The sequence below is a fragment of the Fundulus heteroclitus genome, chromosome 15 (assembly GCF_011125445.2).
Source record: "Fundulus heteroclitus isolate FHET01 chromosome 15, MU-UCD_Fhet_4.1, whole genome shotgun sequence".
Lineage (NCBI taxonomy): Eukaryota > Metazoa > Chordata > Actinopteri > Cyprinodontiformes > Fundulidae > Fundulus > Fundulus heteroclitus.
Window position 1 is genome coordinate 25,023,906 of NC_046375.1, and position 15,610 is coordinate 25,039,515.

The 15,610-nt window shown below is 40.7% G+C and overlaps 1 long non-coding RNA gene across 1 annotated transcript; it reads left to right on the top strand.

The window, feature by feature from the left end:
* The first annotated feature begins 3,128 nt into the window (after positions 1–3,128).
* LOC118566099 lies at positions 3,129–3,320 on the top strand. Its single transcript, XR_004932799.1, has 2 exons — positions 3,129–3,169; positions 3,242–3,320. It is a non-coding gene; the product is annotated as an uncharacterized LOC118566099 (long non-coding RNA).
* Positions 3,321–15,610: the final 12,290 nt, after the last annotated feature.

The window sequence follows — 15,610 nt, forward strand, 5'->3', positions numbered from 1 at the left end:
AATGTGTTTAATCTTGAACTAGTGATGATCCATTGCAGTTCAGATTTATAAAAAAAAAAAAAAAACAATATTTTGCTTAATCTAAGACAAAGATATCAATACTGTGTTGTTCTGGGCCAGTTGCTGTATTTTCAAAGTGCTGAAAAAGTGTTTGTAATTGTCTAACAGTTTCCTTTTCTGCCGTGTGACTGAAATGCTGTTACAAAATTGATTTAAAGACATTTGGGGTTTCCTTGATGATTTTGTAATTGAGTATTCGCGACCAGCAGCACAACATCTTTCTTAGCCAACACCATCAACACAACTGGGCATCAGCTCAATAAATACTTTAGTTCTCACCTCAAGGATTTTACATCAGGGTCATGATGTAGATTACTGTTTGAAGCATATTTACAATAATAATATTGCAACTATTTTCCAACGTTGGTTGCTTTGAAATCGGTTGCAATATTGAATCCAAACCAAGCCTTGACCACAAGGTTTTGACTCTAGTGCAGGCAGCAATTATGGACAGTGCGACGGTTTAACAGATTTATCGAACATAAAAAGCTGGAGGGTAACTCCCCTGTGCTCTTGGCGAAATTCAGGCAAAACACTGGGGAAGAGAGATAAGAGGGTATTGTCTTGATTTAGTATGGTTGTGAGATGAAAGGAGTGAGATGAGTTCTCACTGATGTGATTGGGGGGAAGAGGTCCAGGGTAAGCTTAGTAGATCACCAGAGACTGGGCTTGGCAGGTGGCGAGGAACAACAGTTTGATGGTGCTTCTTTACAGGGATGAGCGCGCAGCGGACAGGATGGAGGGTGGACAAGCCGGTGAGCTTGAAGTAAGTTGCAGCGGGCTGTGAACAGAGGGCAGCAGGAGGACAGCCAGAGGAACAGCGAGCGGATCGTGACAGGATTTGAAGGAGGGAGGAAGGAGAGCACTGGAGCGCAAGAACTGGACAAAGGCATGGATAGGTTTTCAGAAATAGGACCCAAAAAAATGATTAAAATCAGAACTTAACAGCAAAAGTACATAGAGAAGGTAGGCCTGGTTACCACACTAGGTGAGCAAACTGTCTGCCGTCTGTCTGCGCATCCTTAACCTCTTCCTGGTTGCTCCTAAACAAACCGCAGCTGCAGAGTCACACCTGCCAGTCACACCCTGCAAGGCGGCGGTGAGTAGAGACACACATCCACACACACCAACCTGTACGCAGCTCTGTGGATCTGACACGCACAGACGAACCTTTCCTAAAAGCTCAGGACAGCTCGTCTGCAGAGCGCCCCACCTCCCCCTCACCGGGGGTCTCTTTATTTCACGTAACATCGTGTCACGAATCAGCTCAGATCCTGTTTACTCAACCAACGCTCCTGTTTGTTTTCCTTTCAGACAGGTCTGCAGTCCAGTCACCGCCAATTTAATTAGAGCTGTTCAGGGTTAGGAAAAAAAAAAAAAACAATAACACATCACTGTGTCATAACACCAGACTGTGAAATCCTCTTATTGTCCTTTCTCGCGGCCCACTCCCTCTTCGTGCCGCACAGCGCCAGAGCACAGATTACAGTCTGGGCAGACTTACACGAGCCAGCACCTGAATATATATTTAGGATATTCAGAAACGGACCGCTCCAGAGAGTCGGTGTGGCAGCAGCAGCGAAATATTCTAGTCAAAACATTTAGTTCTGCTCACTTTCATGGTTCCACGGTCCAGCACCGTAACTGCAGTGCTGCTGGTGTGAGTCAGCCATCTGTATCAGCTGCTCTGCCCCTGTGATTGCTATTGATCTGAAAGGGGCAGGAAATGGTGAGGCATGGTCTGGAACATGTGTAAATAAAGCAAAATGCTAGATTATGCTCTGCTCCTGTGATGTTAATTGCTTTGGAACGATGCTAAAATCTGTGATGCGCTCTGCTGCAGCTGGATTAAATGGATAGTTCATGATTTTTGAAGTTAGAATGTGTTCAAAGGTGATACGCGTGTGATGTCTTACCTGCACTCTGCAGAGGATAACTCTCTTGGCAGCTTCATCCACCATAAATCCAGATTAGTTTGTCTGGGATGGTGAAGATAATGGCTAGGGCCAGTGGGGCCATGAAGAAATTGGATTTCTAATGTCTCAAGCAGCTAAAACCTCCAAATATCATGGCAGTTCATGCAAAAGCTATTTTATGAAGCTAAACCTTCATTATGTTTGCATTTCATGGTTGTTTACACATAAACCCATGATTATTTATGCTGGAAGTGGAGGCAGGCGACAGCATGCCGCCAGTTATCTACCTGTGTGAAACGTAATGACTACAAGACATGAAAAGCAGCTCTGGTATTTAAGTGAACTAAAAAAACAAAAACAAAGTATTGTCCCAATTTAAATGAACAACAGGAATGCAAAATTACAGGAAATTTAAGCAGAAGACTTTCATAGGAATTTATGGAAATTTGTGGGAAAGTAACAGGAATTGAAGACTAAAGTTTGGCCCTAAGTAAGGATTTTAAATATAGCTCTGGAAAATATATTAAAGCATAAGCTTTACAAATAAATAAATAAAGCACACATGACTTTATCTCTTTCAGACCTTTTACTATCAACACACTTTTGAGGCCAGAGCAAAAGAATATTAAAACCATACATTGGAGCCAGGGGGCTAGATAAAATGAATAATGTAACGTTTCTGGCACTGGAGCTGCTGATTGCAATCAGCACACCTGTGTCTGTCTCCGCCCTGGCTGCTTAAAAGCTCTGCTCCTCGCAGTCTCCAGTGCCAGAACGTCTTTAGCCACACGGTGAGCGCTTCCAGCCTTCTTTTTGTATTCCTGTTTGCCTGTCAGTCTCTCGACCTGTTTTGCCTCTGTTTTTGAAAACCTGTCTGCCCCTTTTGGATTTGTCTGCCTGCCTGGGTCCTGCCTGTCAGCCTCAGAGAACTGGACTGCCTCACCGTGTTTCTGACCCCAGTCTGTCCGTGAGTAAAACGAGTTCACCTGCCCCCTGTTCTGTCTGTGCTTTCTGGATTGACCTGGACCTGGACCTGGACGCTCTATTGGATTCCCCCTTGGAGACCGCTGCCTGAGCTAAACGGATTTCCCCCTGACAAAGACCTGGACCGGACCTGGACAAGGAGCCCTGGATAACCCCCTCTCGGACGCCTTCGTAACAAGGAGTCAGAGTTCTGCCCTCAGCACGTCCAGGTTAGTGACCTCACTTCTCTCTAACAAGCCTGTTAATATCTGCTGGTCACTAACCTGCGACTCTGCCTTCAGGAGCGGCCAGTCGCAGAGTGCGAGCCGAACCAGGGACCGAGCCGCCAGCGTTAAAATAAAGACTGATATTATTTTTGTACTCACTTGTTTTCGGGTATTTCTTGGGTCCTCCTAAATTCATCACAAATAAGTTTGAATACATTATTAGGTAAACATTTATTTTATGTTAATATTCAACTTACATATACAACATATGGCAAAAAAGTTTGTTTGGATCCAATTTGCTTAAAATACCCCCAATTTTCACCTACATCCTTAAAACTCACATCAGTTGCCATATTTACAATGAACATGTTACAAACTGGTAATTTTGTAAGGTGTGAGGGTGTGCAACCAGAATGGACAGATGACCTGGTTTGAGAACTGACAAAGGTTATCAAACCAGATCCAATTAGGAAAACGTCCAACCTCACCATCACAAGTACCCCTTTAAAACGAAGTACTACATCAGCTAAAGTGATTTCTTAACTGTACCCCTCTTTCACATCCTACACCAACCTGTAAGGATGCTGAACTCTCTCCCCCCTCCACCCTCAGCTACATAACATCCTGGACATCGGACCCACAGATGGCCGCCTTGCCTTGCATTACTCCACCTGCACACTTGTGCACTTTGAAACTTGTTGTTGTTTTCCAGAAAACACAGCACTTCTGCTGCTCTTACATAATGACTCCTAGTAATACTAAAAACAGAACTACCTCAGCCTTCTATTATTATTTTTTTGTCCTGATTTTTGCACTAATATTTTATTGACTGTCCATGTACAATTTAAAAACCAAATTGTGCTGCTTTTATTTATTTCTTCACTGCATGTGCCCTCTTATTTACTTTTCTCTAAATGTTATGTTGTCTGTGTACTTAGTCTGGTAAATATGTCTTGTCTTCACCGTGGGATAGTGAGAAACGTAATTTTGATCTCTTTGTATGTCTGGAGCATATGAAGAAATTGACAATAAAGTTGATTGATTGATTGATTTCCCTTTAGGAAGGCAAAAAGAAATAAAAGAAAAAGTCCCTTACCCTAGACCATTAGGTCACATTTACTGCACAAAAAAAGAAGAAAACATAATGTAATACTCTTTAATAAGCAGGTCTCTGCTTAAATCACGGTGAGCCAACATGCATACAGTTCCACTCAGTCAAGTTTAGTACTCACAAGACCTCGAAGAGGGGGGCAATTCTTTCTTCAGTTTTTGATTGATACTTTGTTTATTCTCTAATTTAACTGTATGTACTGTAAAGTTCTTCCTCCAGTTGGCTGGATTGCAACCATTTGTGTTAAATAGCGCCAACTACTGTACAGGAGTGACCCGGTATTATGACATGTTAATCATCTGGGGGAGCTTTACATCGTTATGGCATGTAAATCACTCACCTTATTTTTGTTTAGTGTGAGCGTTCCTTAAGAAAATCACAGTGCATAGGGGCCTTGAAGCGCTACACATGTATTAGTTTATTTTGAATATTATTGTAAAATAAAAGAGCAAAAGGAAAAGAAAAATATAGCATGTTCTACATGGGGACAGGAAGAAGTATGAACCTGCTCCAGACAGTATTAATATATTCTGTTCTCTAGAAAGAGAAAATAAATAATTTTGAAGAAGCAGTGAACTCTATTTTTCTAATGACTATCTAATGTAGATTTGGCAAAAACTCTGACTTGCATGCGCTTCTGAGAAGTGAGTCAGAGTAAAAGTGCAAAATGGTGTTGATGAAAAGTGATGAAGGAGAGACTTCAGACAGAGCCGGAGAAAAGGACAGCATGATGCACCGCTGACCAGCCGGCAAATGCCAAAGCAAGACGTTGCGCCCGACGTGACTAACATGCCTGGATCAACTTTTTTTAAAATGCGAACGCGTTGTTTTGCTCACCAACATCTTCCATGATGATGATGATGATGTAGAAGGAAGCAATGTGGTCCTGGTAGTGAGAGGGTACTTGTGAGGTGACGAAGTGGGTTTCCTTACTGGAGTTTCTACAGGGAGAGGAATGAGAACGATCAGTGGAGAGTTCTGGGGGTGTGGTCACGGTGGAGAAAGAGCAGGCAGGTGAGGGCTGGAGGGTGAAGGAGTAAATTCGTGAGGAAGAGGAGGTCCAGAAGGTAAGCTGCTTTCAGTTGAATCCTGCCATGAGTAACAACCCAAATGGAGGAGCCGGGAGACACACAGGGAAATCAAAGGTGAGTTACTTGAAGGTCATTTTCCCAAAGAGACTAGTTTAATAGATAATTAACTCCGAAGACGCAGAAGGCATGACTACCACCTATGTTGGCAATTAGGCAAAGAGTGGTTGTCCTGCAGCACCTTAGACCTTGTCCGCACATAGCAGGATATTTGAGAAAACAAATAAACTAATGAATTTTGGTCTTTCATCCACACCAAAACTCTGTTTTACATCGCTAAAAAACATATATGAAAACTCTGGCCAAAGTGCAGATTTGAGAAAACCCTGTTCTGTCTGCGTGTGTACATGGCAAAACAGAGTTTTAGGGTCCTACGCATCACAATCTGCGACAAACATTGCAGCGCTAACATCACATGTGCAACCATTGTTACTGACTTGGCCATTCGGTGGAGGAAAAATGAACGCTATCAGAGAGGGTGCTGATTTCTCTGTTGATGTTGAGATTGACTGTATACAACATGTGAAAAATCATTAGCTATGTTTACATGCACAAAAGTTCACAATTGGAATGAAATGTGTTTGGATTAAAAAACAAAAAATAATCAGATTGTACTGTTTACATGGGCACACAATCAATTAATCCAATCATATGTGTGTAAATGCACCTGGGTGTTCTTCAGAACAGAACCACTCTGACATGCGCAGTTATCAAATTTCCCTGAAAAAAAAAAACACAGAAGAAGAACCTCTGCCTTTGCTGAACAACAGAAAATAGTAAACAAAGCAGTACTGTACAAGTTCGTTTGTCTTCCAAGCGCCCAGGCTGGACACGCACCAGCTTCTTATTACGGTTGAAACGTTACTGAATGAATAACAATTTTGAGCTCTTTTATTTTATTCGAATACAAAGGTTTTTTGGGAGCCCCAACAGTTTTGCTTCCCAACATATTTCCACCACTCAACAACACAGAAATATGTCACGTTTACGTCTGACACACACATGCACTCAGGTCAGTTTGCCACATTTGGTATAACTTGATCCTAACAAACCTTTACATGCATGTCAATCGGATTATCAGTCGGCATAAATCACCCGTCTCATTTGGAATACAGTTACATTCCGATTGGGCTTAATCCAATCTCAATATTCCCATTGGCTTGTTTACATGATATATTTTCATTCTGATCGGTCCTTTTGTCCATGTAAACATAGCTAATATTAAATTGGACAAATTTACTGCTACAAAATAAACGCCATATTATTGTTTATTTCCAGCTGACATGACCCTGGCAACCATACACCATTTTCTGTCTTCACCTCGGTATCGAGACTTCAAAGTAAAAGCATACATGGACCGTTGTATACATTACAGCTGGTCAATTTGTTTGTTTTTACAAGGCCTGCTGCTCCAATACGTTGAGGTGCAAAGGAGAAACAGCTTGGAGGTTAGCTGTTTTACACCAACTCCCAATACAAACTGTAGTTTTGAAGGATTCTGAACATGCCAAACATGAAGGGTATGGCACGTTCAAAACAAAGCTCACTGACGTATTTACAAGGGTTAGTATGTTAGCGTATTGCTGTCACGAGAGAATTATTTTTTTTTTAAATTATTATAACATGATCATTATGTTGTAAAAACGTGATAGTATATTGTACACATGTGATATTCATATTGTATAAGCAGGTTAATTATATTGTACAAACATAATAATTATATTTCATAAACCTGATATTTATACTGTACAAATGCGAAAGCGTTACCCAGATAGTGGCGGTGTGCTTTTACCCTGCATGTACATCTACTCCCGAAGTACAATAGCAAATTTACAGGAGTTGACCAAGTTTTACTTTATACTCTGTTTAAGACACGGAGAGATACTGATGCTGCTGTACACTGTGGATGAAATCCATCTCTCACAACAGCAATATGCCTCCGTAGGGTTGTGTGAATGAAAACCTTTCTGAAAACAATCCTGTCTGCATGAATCATATTAATTTTTTAGATAAAGTGGAGGAGATATTATAAAGACCCAGCTACAAAGACAAAGCAATCAGAGCAATGAGCAAGAACTGTGGCTGCCACAGCTCAGCCATGCCTCCCAGCAGAGATCTCCTGTTTCAGGGAGAACTCGCACAAAACCACACTTACACCAGGATCACGACGTCAGCGGCTGGTGCGGTTTTGGTGACAAATTAAAACCCATTAATTGTGATTTGTGCTTCCATTTTGATTTGGTCAGACTTTTACTCAAAAGCTGGAAACAAACTGGGAGAAAGAGTTCACCATTTATTGTTCATATTGCTGAAAAACAATATTTTTTTTTTTTGTTCTAAATCAGCAAATTAGACAGCAACTCACCCAAACAAGGAAGGAAAACAGAATGCCTTTATTTTGATAAGGCAAATGTCCAAGACCCTTTTACAATGTTTTAACAAGTGTCTGTATATTCTTCTATTTTTTTTTATTAATTTTTTTTTCACAAAAATGTAAGTTTCTTCAATATACATAATTTTAGTATGTTACTCAGAAGGTAAGGAATTGGCAATTAAATCATTTAAGCATTTTTTAAATAATAATAAAAAAAAATTTTTCATTTTCATAACGCCCACACAGCAAAATGTTTGGAAACCACCGCCTACAAGTTTCTTTCCCAGAATGTCAGACAGGAAGATAATTGGTGGCGCAATGCCTTTTTACATTTCCCGTGTATGGTAGCATTTTTGTAAACTGCTACGAAGATGTTATAAGATGTAGATGTTTGCTTTGGCCTTGGCTCATCTCAAACCAGCAGCTAATTAAAAATTTTCAGGCATAACTAATCTAAAGTTCTAATAGTCTAAGAGGACCAGAGAATTATCTACTGCAGATGAGAAATGACCTGCATGTACATTTTTTGAACAGAATCCAAACTGAGTTCTAGTTGTTGCAGGAGGTCTTCTCCTTTGATTAAGTAAGAGAAGCCTTAGCGGCTGCACTGAAAACACCGCCGACAGCCTTAAAAAATCTTTTGACAGCAGCAGAAACATTAAAACCACAGAATTTACTTGTTGAGGACAGAGCGGCTGTTGTCTTTTAATACAGGAAAATCAAGCTTTTATTTTATATTTGATGATCATGGTTTCCTGGGGGGTTTATCCACATTGCTCATATCCTCATTTTATTTTTGTTGTTAACCCTTAAGGGTCACAAGAGAAATATAAGACCGTTTTGAAATCCTGAGGTCAAGTTGTCTCATGCTCATTTTACCGTGTTGCTTTCTGGTACTGATTTCTCTAATAACAGGCTTATGTGGTTAATTTCTGCACCATGGAACCATGAAGAAGGGGCATAAAGAAAAGCTCATAATGACAGCAAGCATAATAATGTTACTAGGATGCTTCAGCTGGGCTAATTCCCATTTTCTATTCTGCCTGATGAAAATAAACAAATCTGTGCATGTCCAAGCCTTTAATTCTAGCCGAGGGGAGGAAATGAAAAAAAAATGTTGGCTGTGCAGATAGCCTGGCTTCTTCTTTGCTTGTTTTGCATCTTGGATCTGTGGTTTATGCTTGGATGAAATGCAAGAATATTCATACCTTGCAATACGTCCAAGATGCATGGGAAGATTGGGCGGGGAAAGGATATGCAGTGGTCAACATCTGTAGCAAAAAAGTGTATCATACATTTGTATGTAGCCCATTTTTGTCATGATCCACTTGTTTTTCTGCTTTGTTTTTCATTTCTGCTCTTTCTGGGTTTTTAAATGTTAGTATTCATATGCCATATTCAGTCCATGCCTGTGTTGAGTTGCCTTTTTTCCTTTCTCTGTGCATTTTGGTTTATTCTCCTAGATAAGTGTTAGCCTTTTCCCCCTTGGTTTGTAGTTCCTTTGGTTTTGTTTCAGCTCCATGACACAATGTGAAGAGACCTAAACAACAGGACTAATTTCACTCCGGACCAGATCTGTACCCTACTGGACCTTTGTCTTTCTACGACTTATTTCAAGTTCAGTGATCATTTTTACAGACAGAAACATGGTTGTGCCATGGGATCTCCAGTGTCACCAATTGTAGCCAATTTTTACATGGAAGAAATGGAAAAGAGAGCTTTGGGAACCTTCAGAGGAACACCATCAAGCCACTGGTTTAGATATGTGGATGACACTTTTGTCAAAATCCAGTTAAAAGAAGTGGGAGCTTTCACATGACACATCAACTTGGTGGACAACAACATCAAGTTTACCAGAGAGGATGCCAACGACAACAAGCTACCTTTTCTGGACTGTTTAGTGAGCATGGAAGGAGATGGAAACCTCAACACTGAAGTATATAGGAAACCCACTCACACAGACCAATATCTTCTTTGTGACTCACACCACCCACTGGAGCACAAACTTTCTGTCGTCAGAACCTTACAACACCAGGCCGAGCATGTCCCGACTAAAACAGAAGGGAAGCACAAGGAACAGAAACACATCAGAGATGCCCTCCAAACCTGTGGGTACCTTAACTGGGCTTTTGTCAAATCAGCAAGAAAATCCAAAAGACCCGCTGCAGAACATAATGGTGAGAAGAATAAACCCAAAAACATCGTCATCCCATATGTTTGTCTCTGAAAAACTCTCGGCTCTCCCTACCTGTACTGCCGCTGGATCTCTGCCTCTCTGTGTACGGACCCAGACCCCTCTGGATTGCGCCCCTGGAAAACCCTGAACGGTGTATCTGCCTGCCTGTTGGCCGCCCAACGGCTTCTGCCTCAAAGCCCGGTCCGAAGTCGAATTCCCACCCCAGACCAGTTCGCCAACCTTGTAGCCGGTTCCCCAGGCTCTGGAGTCCCGCAATCAGGGGATTTCTAGTATAAGAGCGAACAGCGCGCCCCAACTCCCTGCGCCTGTGTGTTCTTTTAATAACCACACACATTGGTTACACAGCTAGAGACAATAGGTGGGAACCCTGCCTTTATTTGAGCCATTGCCGTTTGCTCTGTTTCTAAAGCTACCTTCATGAGAAAAGGTGGTCATGACCTCAGATCTGTGTACAGGTTAGAGTGTGTATGCGTGTCTCTCCTTCCTCTTTATAGCAAGGAGTGACTGGCAGGTGTGGCTTTGCAGCTGACGCACATCAGGACTGATCAGGAGGACCTTAAAGAGGAGCGCATCCCCTCAAGCTGATGCCAGATTGTTTTTGTTCTCAGCATGATAATCAGGTCTACCTTCTCTTGCGTTGCTCCTCCACAGTGACCTTTTACTAATCAGATTTTTTACTCCCTTTACAGGAACCAGCCATACTCATGCTCTAGTTCCTACTTTTCTGTGCTCTGCCTCCTTGTTCTATTGGCTTATAGAGAAATCATAATCTTGGGTTCCCCTCTGGGAATCTCCTCAGACCACTGTCCATATTTCATCCAGTTGGATTTCTCAGCTACCTGCATGTCCATCCTCCGGTGCTATGTGCTCCACCAAACGTCATTCCTGGAAGAAAGGAAACAAAGAAACCACACCACACCCTCCATCCACCGCCACCTGCCAAACTCTGATTCTGTGGATGTCCTCACCTGCTCCAGGACTTTCCTCAAGTCCATTTACAGTAAGGATTGTCCAGCTGATATCTAATTACTCTCCTTTTGAATATTCTTACATTCCTTACCTCTTCTCCTCAGTGCCAAAAACCAGGATCCCACCATAAACCCAGAAGACCTTTTCCCAGTATATCATTGTCAATAAAGCCTTAAATTTTTCCATTGTGTCTGTTATGTTGCCAACACACTACAGTCTTTTCTTATTTAAACATAACAGAAATAGACTATTGACTAGATTAATCTAGAATTATGTCAGCCATATAAGGGAACAGATGAATATGCTATTTAGGAATTTTCTATTCCTTATGGAGAAACCCTAAATTATGTATAGTTCCTATAAATTATCAGCCAAAACATAACGACTAATTTACCTCCACTGTATGAATTTCCTGTTAGCTCATTGGGTAAGCTAAAAGAGAAATTGTCCCGTTTGCCAATGTGTATTAATAACACAAACAAGAGTAATCGTTTTATATAATGACATGCATTTTCCATTGTGTCTGGCAGTATAATGAGAAGTGGATTAATTTTGGTGCCGCTGCAGAACGGAAACTTAACCTCATTTGCTTTAGTCTGAGGAAATAACTAATGTTGCTCAGGCAACGTTAGTCACTTCAAGCCTTGTCGGCTTTGGAGTCGATTATCAATCTTAAGCTTTTAAAACTCCTGTGTTTTCATCAACACCTTGACAAAGAAGTGGAAAATAATCAGACTGGTTACCGCAGTTTAGCCTTAGGAAGGTTATGGATTAGGTTTTCAGATTTAAGTCAGTGGTTTTCAAACAGGACCCTCAGACAGGGTCTTTTTCTGTTTTTGAAGACTGACTAAATTTGAGGCCCCCCAGTCCCAACAAAAGTAAAAAGAAATAATGGAAAACATTACTCTTATTGTTCTCTCTCTTAATATAGTGAAGCCATTACTCCGAAGATTACCCAGAATCCCATTTTATAACAGGTAACATTTTATAAGTTAAATACATTTTATAAATGTTTCTAACAGCTGGAATTTTTCAGTATTGCTAAATTTTTAGAAACTATGTGCTGTTAACAACATTATAAAACATTTTAGTGTGACGCGAACCTGCCGTGAAGCCGTTGCTCTGTGGATTACCCAGAATCCCTTGCTACTCAAACTACTGAGTGCAGTTTTAGACCGAACACTGCTCTTGTTCCATTTAGCAAGACTTATCTTGCTAAATGGGACCTGGAAACAATGTGCAACAACCCAAAAAAAAACATTCAAGACCATCGAGAAGGATGAACAAAGCACAGACAAGACGCACAAGATGAAATCTTTGCCCGCTTTTCTGTTCACTGGTTAAAAGTTGGTTGTATGAGGCAGGTTGCACGACGATCTTTGCAGTTAAATGTAGGTGACTGAAACTTAAAGGGTCAAATTGAAAATTTTTATTTATATATCTGCTTGTTTTAATTTCTCAATATGGCCCTATGTTTTAATTTTTGAGTCACTGCCTCTTTAAAGCCCCAGTGTGTAAGATTATCACACTGGCGCACCAACTAGTGGTGCGCTAAATGAATTACCAACGACCTCGCTGTTAAGCGTGTAATAACTACTACAGAAGCCGTGGAATGACAGAAATGTGACAATGTATGTCATGTCCTCCATGTATTAGCTATTGCTAATAGCTTACGGTCATTGTGTGAAATGTTTTTTGGTGCTGTTTGTCAAGTCCGCTTGCTTTTTTCTAAAGTTGCTTCTAAGTTTCGTAAGTCGCGTTTTTTTGGGGCTTGTTTCTGAACATGCAGTAGCATATTTCGGTTCTAAAAAAGCGACTATAAACATAAGTAAAGAAACCCGCATCTGCTGTTGCACTACAGCCAGTGAACGGGCTGGCTGATATCCCTCCATATACACACATATCTCTGTTTGTGTCTCTCCCTCTCAGGAACTGAGATGAACAAGCAAGCCGTCTCTACCGGGAGGGCAAAGTGGTTGTTGTACTACACAGCCCTGTTTCTAACACAAGCCAAAATAAACTTCACTGTTATATTGAATTAACTTATCTGTCCAGCAGAAAGGCCGCAACCTCCGCATCCGTTTTAAATCACTTCTTCCTCATGAATTATCTCCCCCTGGTAACAATAGCTGCGCCGATATAGCCTCTCGTTTTCTACCGGTTATTACTTTTTCTTTTCTTGGTTACTTTCTCTTCCCTCTCACTGCGCAGAGCTCCACCATTTCAGCAGAAAACGGCAAATAGAATGACCTACGGTGGTCTTTGCTTGTTTTATACTCCTCGTCTTCCAAGAGTCCGTCTTCATATAGAAGACAGATACGAAACGCGTATGGCTGACAAGTTTATCTTCTTTTGGCTTCTTAAAACAGAAATAGCACCTATAAACTACTATACTAAGTATATGTTATGAGAATGTTTTAGTTTTTTATGTGATGTTATTAGACTTTGCCTGTGAATGTATTTATAAAGGCAGTACTTGATATTTCCTAATTAAAAGCCAAATTATTTACACACTGTCCCTTTAAAAGTCTCTGCACATCCCTGGTGACGGAGGTGGGGGGGATAAAAAAACAAGTGCTTTTTCTTTATATATATATATATATATATATATATATGTATATATATATACATACATATAATATAATTGGGGTTAACAGATGTTTTTCAGCCAGCAGCAGTTGATGCGATCTTTTTTATTTCCTAAAATGTAGCTCAAATTAAATTCTTCAGTGACAAACATTGTTAGTGGAGTAGCTGTAATTTTCCATCCATGTGGAATATGTATGTCAATGGCTCATTATTGTGTAATCCTGAAATGTGGCTGTTATGTAATAGTGCATATGTGGACGCCTTTCCCAGCGCGCTTCAAGTGAACTGTTACTAAAACTACAACATTACTGGCTCATGTGTAATCAATAAGAACAGATGAAATACTAGGAAGAGGGGGTGGGGGCATGGAATGTGAACATGAACTTGTTACAATATTTTTGCTTTGACATAAATTCATTTGTATAAGACATGATCCATTTTGAAATAATACAAAAGAAAGGTGATGTTCTTATCTGTTCAACTTAAACCTTAATAATAAACCCACAAACCAGCCTGGGCTGACACACCCACCACTTCAAAAGTTTTGGTAAACCCCAAAAATCTAAATAATTTCCCTCAACAGTCACCGACCCTCCTTGTTGAAGTGGCAGATCGAATGCGCAGAGGCAGAATTGAATTATTTTTGGAAAGCTATCCCCTTGCCTTGTTTCATTCTGATTTGTGCTTCCCCGTCTGCCAGCTGAGGCGCCTATCCTGCAGAAACAAAATACTACCCCAAGCTATTTGCTGACAGGAAGATCCTACTGTTTCCATTTAGAGCTGTGATTAGGACATTTGGGTGAGGGAGGTCTTCAAAATCCAGTCGCTCAATTGGCTCTGATTAAATGCACTCGGAGGGCCCGTTCAACAACATTGATGAGGACGACACAGCCACACTGGCTTCATTCTTTTCTGTATCATTGCAAATGACTTCTAGTCAAAAGATTTAAAAAAAACTAAACTTCAAGGAAAGTGTTGGCTAATCTTCGTAGCTAATTTCTCTCTATAGTTGTTAATTGCAGAGTAAAAAAAGCAAGAATAAAAAAAAATGACCCAATTTTGAGCGACTGTGAATGCAGCAAGATTTAAAATTCAGTTTAGGAGAAGATAAAGATAAAGAGGCAGGACATTTGTTACTGCAGGAAGAACAACTGATACACACGCCCACTGCAAATTTGAACTTTCAACAAACAATCCAGTTTGAGGTCATGGGTGGTCTAGAGCAGCAAAAGACTGGCTTTGGCCTTTTATTCCTTTGAATTCTTGAATTAGTTATGACGACTTCATCAAATCAGTACTTTATAAAGCCCAGAAAGAATAACAAAAATAACTTTAAATGTTACTTCTAAGGCAGTGAACTACCTTAAGATGATTAGGCAGTACGATACTGTTAAATCAAGTCAGGAAGTACAATGCCTTGCAAAACTGTTAATGGCCCTTGAGCGTTTTCACATTACCAACACTTTGACGTGTTTTATTTGGATTGCAAAGTTCATGATTGTAAGGTGGAGGAAAAATACCATGTGGTTTACAAAATGTTTAACCAAAGAAAATGTGAAAAGTGTGGCGAGCACTTGCAAACTGACCCCCTTCCAAGTTTCCCCCGTAGCTCCATCCATTTTACCATCAACTCTGACCAGCATCCCTGTCCCTGCTGAACAGAGGCATCCCCACAGCATGATGCTGCCACCGCCAGGTTTAACTGCATGTTGGCCAAAAAGTTCCATTCCATTCCTTCCTCCACGTTTCCTTTGTCACAAACATTGCTTGTGGCATAATTGAGGAGTACACAATTAACAGAAATCACGTTGACGGATTCTCCCACCTGAGCTGTGGATCCCTGTAGCTCCTCCAGTGTCGCATTTTACTGCTAATGGCTTGGAGCTGGATAAACTTGTGACCAACAAGTAAGTAGTTGTACTACACATTAAAGCTAGCTAGCATTATACAATGGTTTTAAACAGGGTTCCCACACCTTGGTGAACATCAAATTCAAGGACCTTTCAAGGACTTTCCAGGACCAATTTCCTCAAATTCAAGGACCACATGTGGCGGCATTTACCTACTGTGACCACTAAATAGGTTATCATATTTTAATACAATGCAAATTCAATAA